Source organism: Oncorhynchus tshawytscha, unplaced genomic scaffold (genome assembly GCF_018296145.1).
Source record: "Oncorhynchus tshawytscha isolate Ot180627B unplaced genomic scaffold, Otsh_v2.0 Un_scaffold_1029_pilon_pilon, whole genome shotgun sequence".
NCBI lineage: Eukaryota > Metazoa > Chordata > Actinopteri > Salmoniformes > Salmonidae > Oncorhynchus > Oncorhynchus tshawytscha.
The window spans coordinates 472,501-480,000 of NW_024609782.1; the positions used below are offsets into that span (position 1 = coordinate 472,501).

The 7,500-nt window shown below is 37.0% G+C and overlaps 1 protein-coding gene across 1 annotated transcript in view; it reads left to right on the plus strand.

Moving 5' to 3' along the window:
- Positions 1-156, plus strand: part of LOC112241438 (protocadherin-17-like) — a 163,510-nt gene extending 163,354 nt beyond the window's left edge. Inside the window, 1 exon segment of the mRNA XM_042318024.1 lies at positions 1-156. This exon segment is cut by the window's left edge and continues 563 nt beyond it. The gene's annotated coding sequence lies outside the window, so the exon portion shown is untranslated.
- Positions 157-7,500: the final 7,344 nt, after the last annotated feature.

Here is a 7,500-nt window from a genome sequence, read left to right on the forward strand (position 1 = left end):
TGAATTCAGAAGGACTGAAACATGGACATCTGAATTCAGAAGGACTGAAACATGGACAGCTGAATTCAGAAGGACTGAAACATGGACAGCTGAATTCAGAAGGACTGAAACATGGACAGCTGAATTCAGAAGGACTGAAACATGGACAGCTGAATTTCAGAAGGACTGAAACATGGACAGCTGAATTCAGAAGGACTGAAACATGGACAGCTGAATTCAGAAGGACTGAAACATGGACAGCTGAATTCAGAAGGACTGAAACATGGACAGCTGAATTCAGAAGGACTGAAACATGGACAGCTGAATTCAGAAGGACTGAAACATGGACAGCTGAATTCAGAAGGACTGAAACATGGACAGCTGAATTCAGAAGGACTGAAACATGGACAGCTGAATTCAGAAGGACTGAAACATGGACAGCTGAATTCAGAAGGACTGAAGCATGGACAGCTGAATTCAGAAGGACTGAAACATGGACAGCTGAACTATGTTGAACTTCTTTGACTCTTTTTGTGATTCTTTGGGAATGACAGAATGCTGGGCACTTTCTGTCTGGCTCCCTGCAAGCTTTTAATCCAAGTGGCCACCAGCTCATTGTTAATGTGATTCTTTGGGAATGACAGGAATGAGCAGCTTCTGTCTGGCTCCTTGCAAGCTTTTTAATCCAAGTGGCCACCAGCTCATTGTTAATGTGTGTTCATGGTCTTTCCTTTGCCAGGACAAGCTTACACGTCTGTTTGTGTGTGTGTGTGTTGCTTACGTGAAGTGTGAACGCAGCCATTGGCTTCTGGGAGGATTATTATAATGGTCTATCATGACAATCGGAGGACAGGTCCTGAGAGTCAGGGACCTGGAAGAGTAGACAGAGTTGGTTCTCGACCTGAACTTTGGTTTGGTTCTGACCGACGACCCGCAGAGAGAGAGAGACAAAACACTTCTCTAAACTTTTTTAATATTGATGTTTAAAAGTGCAAAAGGAAAACCGTATCTTAAACAGGTTGGTCATTCAGGGGTATGGGGGGGTGTCGGTGGGGTCAGGGAGGGGTCAGGGAGGGGGAGGTGGGGTTCTAGAATGTGTCAGCATATCTCACCTGTCCTAATCCTGTTCTTTATAGTCACCTGTGAAACCCTGTGCTTCTATATCATTATTCACACGGAACATTCCAGACTGGGGAAGTCTAACACACACACACACACACACACACACACTGTACACACACGACCACGCTGTGTACACACATGAGATGTAAAGCGCCTCATCAAACTGTGTCATCAGCTTCCTGTTCCTGTATGTTGAGTCTACTTGTCTGAGCCTCCCGTTCTTCAGCGATCACAATCCTTTACTGAAGGGGATATTGTTTTTTCCTTCAACTGTGAAAAGATATATCTATAGAAACCATACAGATTAATATATGTACTCTCAATTTATGTATAGTGTCCATATTCCCCCATAAAAAAAAAATATTTATACATTTTGTAAAAAAAAAAAAAACAATTAAAACAAACTTAAGAAGAAAAAAATGTGAAAGAAAAGCGTCGTCCTGAAGTTGAGGTGAAGTTGACAAGTTGGAGATATTTATTCCAAAACGACACTAAAGGACACCGGGCCGCTGCGTGTCACTGTTTCAAAGAAAATCCCAACAGTCCCTTCACCTGCCCACTATTACACAATATCATTAAATGTTCAACAATGTATCCAATTTAATGTGTTTTAACATCAACAACAAAAAATACTTATTTTTTGTTTTGTTTTTTTTAAATCTGCAATTTTCTGTGCATTTGAGCCAAATTGTTACATGTACAAGAGCTATAATGTGTATTTTATTAAATTAATATATCGTTGTGTTGCAATATACATGGGCTTTATATTGTATTTTGACGACCTCGCCTTAGTAGCTTGTCGAACTCTATGAGTTTAAATCAGTTTGGGGATGTATCCCGAATAGCACCCTGTTTCCTGTGGAGTGCACTAGTTTTGACCAGGGCCCATAGGGACACTCATAGGGCTCTGGTCAAAACTAGTGCACTACGTAGTGTATAGGGTTCCGTTTAGGACTCAATCCTTGGGTATTCTTTTTGTTTGTTTTTTTTTCCGTCTGTGTGTTCTCCTCTCTACTTTTGCGTCCTTGCAGGATGGGTTTCACTTTTCTTTCAGGCGTGTTCTCCTCTCTACTTTTGCGTCCTTGCAGGATGGGTTTCACTTTTCTTTCAGGCGTGTTCTCCTCTCTTTCCAACCTGAAATCACAATGCTTCTTATTTATTACAACACAAAACGGTCCAGCACACTTAGACTACGAAAACAAAACAAAACAAACAACAACAACAAACTACAACAACAAACTACAACGACCACGTTCAACAACCGTTGAGACTATTTTTACTGATCTTATTACACTATTGAGTTTATATTTATTGTCATTTTTCCAAAATACAATAAAAAAACTGCCATTATGTGGAGTTGTTACCATGGCGATTATACACAGAATAATACTGTGTGTTCCAAATGGAACTCTTATTCCCTATATTAGTGCACTACTTTATTTTGTTTACCAGGACCCTATAGAACTTTACTCAAAAAGTAGTGCACTACATAGGGAATAAGGGTGCTATTTTAGGATACAGACAAATACACGCTTCTATTGTTCATGTTCAGCTTGTGGCTCCTGAAAAAGCACTGGTCCAGAATCAGATTGTGTGTTTTATATAAAGGACCAAAAACAGGAAAAAGGTGATCTGTGTTCTGTCTGTCTGTTCGATACGGATCATCGCATCGCTCGACAACGATGAGGAGAAACCCAAACATCACCAACTCATTTAACATTCAAACGGATATAACCATGTTTCGTGTCTTTAGCTGTACAAGTAGGCTTCGTTAAATCACGCGCTGAGTTAAAGTTCAGGGTTTGTGTTACGATATAGGAAGCAGAGGAATCATCTGGGACTTCATCTAAACGGTGTTGTCCCGGGGTGCTCGCTAAACTCGTCTTTCACAACCACAGCAGCGTAGGAAAAAACACATCTCTATTTCTGGATCTCATATGAAGATACACTATCTCATATTCACCTATTCACTACACTATCTCATATTCACCTATTCACTACACTATCTCATATTCACCTATTCACTACACTATCTCATATTCACCTATTCACTACACTATCTCATATTCAACTATTCACTACACTATCTCATATTCACCTATTCACTACACTATCTCATATTCACCTATTCACTACACTACCTCATATTCACCTATTCACTACACTATCTCATATTCACTACACTATCTCATATTCACCTATTCACTACACTATCTCATATTCACCTATTCACTACACTATCTCATATTCATATTTCTATCTCATATTCACCTATTCACTACACTATCTCATATTCACCTATTCACTACACTATCTCACTATTCACTACACTATCTCATATTCACTATTCACTACACTATCTCATATTCACCTATTCACTACACTATCTCATATTCACCTATTCACTACACTATCTCATATTCACCTATTCACTACACTATCTCATATTCACCTATTCACTACACTATCTCATATTCACCTATTCACTACACTATCTCATATTCACTATTCACTATCTCATATTCACCTATTCACTACACTATCTCATATTCACCTATTCACTATCTATTCACTATTCACTATCTCATATTCACTACACTATCTCATATTCTCACTATTCACCTATTCACTACACTATCTCATATTCACCTATTCACTACACTATCTCATATTCACCTATTCACTACACTATCTCATATTCACCTATTCACTACACTATCTCATATTCACCTATTCACTACACTATCTCATATTCACCTATTCACTACACTATCTCATATTCACCTATTCACTACACTATCTCACTATTCACTACACTACCTCATATTCTATTCACTACACTATCTCATATTCACTATTCACTACACTATCTCATTCACCTATTCACACTATCTCTATTCATATTACACTATCTCATACCTATTCACACACTATCTCATATTTCACTATCTCACTATCTCTCATATTCACCTATTCACTACACTATCTCATATTCACTATCTCATTCTATTCACTACACTATCTCATATTCACCTATTCACTACACTATCTCATATTCTCATATTCACCTATTCACTACACTATCTCATATTCACTACACTATCTCATATTCACCTATTCACTACACTATCTCATATTCACCTATTCACTACACTATCTCATATTCACCTATTCACTACACTATCTCATATTCACCTATTCACTACACTATCTCATATTCACCTATTCACTACACTATCTCATATTCACCTATTCACTACACTATCTCATATTCACCTATTCACTACACTATCTCATATTCACCTATTCACTACACTATCTCATATTCACCTATTCACTACACTATCTCATATTCACCTATTCACTACACTATCTCATATTCACCTATTCACTACACTATCTCATATTCACCTATTCACTACACTATCTCATATTCACCTATTCACTACACTATCTCATATTCACCTATTCACTACACTATCTCATATTCACCTATTCACTACACTATCTCATATTCACCTATTCACTACACTATCTCATATTCACCTATTCACTACACTATCTCATATTCACCTATTCACTACACTATCTCATATTCACTACACTATCTCATATTCACCTATTCACTACACTATCTCATATTCACTATTCACTACATCTCATATTCACCTATTCACTACACTATCTCATATTCACCTATTCACTACACTATCTCATATTCACCTATTCACTACACTATCTCATATTCACCTATTCACTACACTATCTCACTACTATTCACTATTCACTATCTCATATTCACCTATTCACTTCACCTATTCACTACACTATCTCATATTCATCTCATATTCACTACACTATCTCATATTCACCTATTCACTACACTATCTCATATTCACTACACTATCTCATATTCACCTATTCACTACACTATCTCATATTCACCTATTCACTACACTATCTCATATTCACCTATTCACTACACTATCTCATATTCACTACACTATCTCATATTCACTATTCACACTATCTCATATTCACCTATTACACTATCTCATATTCACCTATTCACTACACTATACCTCATATTCACCTATTCACTACACTATCTCATATTCACCTATTCACTACACTATCTCATATTCACCTATTCACTACACTATCTCATATTCACCTATTCACTACACTATCTCATATTCACCTATTCACTACACTATCTCATATTCACCTATTCACTACACTATCTCATATTCACCTATTCACTACACTATCTCATATTCACCTATTCACTACACTATCATATTCATATTCACTCTATTCACTACACTATCTCATATTCATATTCACTACACTATCTCATATTCACCTATTCACTACACTATCTCATATTCACCTATTCACTACACTATCACTATCTCATATTCACCTATTCACTACACTATCTCATATTCACCTATTCACTACACTATCTCATATTCACCTATTCACTACACTATCTCATATTCACCTATTCACTACACTATCTCATATTCACCTATTCACTACACTCATATTCATATTTACACTATCTCATATTCACCTATTCACTACACTATCTCATATTCACTACACTATCTCATATTCACCTATTCACTACACTATCTCATATTCACCTATTCACTACACTATCTCATATTCACCTATTCACTACACTATCTCATATTCACCTATTCACTACACTATCTCATATTCACTACACTATCTCATATTCACCTATTCACTACACTATCTCATATTCACCTATTCACTACACTATCTCATATTCACCTATTCACTACACTATCTCATATTCACCTATTCACTACACTATCTCATATTCACCTATTCACTACACTATCTCATATTCACCTATTCACTACACTATCTCATATTCACCTATTCACTACACTATCTCATATTCACCTATTCACTACACTATCTCATATTCACTACACTATCTCATATTCACCTATTCACTACACTATCTCATATTCACCTATTCACTACACTATCTCATATTCACCTATTCACTACACTATCTCATATTCACCTATTCACTACACTATCTCATATTCACCTATTCACTATTCATATTCACTATTCACTACACTATCTCATATTCACCTATTCACTACACTATCTCATATTCACCTATTCACTACACTATCTCATATTCACCTATTCACTACACTATCTCATATTCACCTATTCACTACACTATCTCATATTCACCTATTCACACACTATCTCATATTCACCTATTCACTACACTATCTCATATTCACCTATTCACTACACTATCTCATATTCACCTATTCACTACACTATATTCATATTCACATATTCTATTCTCTATTCACCTATTCACTACACTATCTCATTCACCTATTCACTACACTATCTCTCACCTATTTCACTACTATTCACTACACTATCTCATATTCACCTATTCACTACACTATCTCATATTCACTACACTATCTCTATTCACTATTCACTATTCTCATATTCACACTACATCTCTATTCATTCTACACTATCTCATTATTCACTATTCACTATTCACTATCTCATATTCAACTATTCACTACACTATCTCTCACCTATTTCATCTCATATTCACTATTCACTACTATCTCATATTCACCTATTCACTACACTATCTCATATTCACTATTCACTACACTATCTCATATTCACCTATTCACTACACTATCTCATATTCACCTATTCACTACACTATCTCAACTATTCACTACACTACACTATCTCATATTCACCTATTCACTACACTATCTCATATTCAACTATTCACTACACTACCTCATATTCACCTATTCACTATTCTATTCACCTATTCACTACACTATTTCATATTCACCTATTCACTACACTATCTCATATTCTATTCACTACACTGCCCTCTCACCTCTCTCTCTCTCTACTTCCTGCCCCTCTCTTTCTCTACTTCCTGCCCTCTCTTTCTCTACTTCCTGCCCCCTCTACTTCTGCCCCTCTCTCTTCCTGCCCCTCTCTACTCACTACCTCTCTCACTATATTCTCTATTCCTCTCTATTCTCTACTTCCTGCCCCTCTCTTTCTCTACTTCCTGCCCCTCTCTTTCTACTTCCTTCCTGCCCCTCTCTCTCTCACTTCTCTCTCTCTCTCTCTCTACTTCCTGCCCCTCTCTTTCTCTACTTCCTGCCCCTCTCTTTCTACTTCATTCACCCTCTCTCTCTCTACTTCCTCCCTCTCTCTCTCTCTCTCTCTCTCTACTTCCTGCCTTTCTCTCTCTCTCTCTGCCGTGTATTCTATCAGTTCTCTGGCGGGGAGACAGCTAGGTTGTCTTCCAATGAGTGAGGGTTGTGGGTGGCTGAGGTG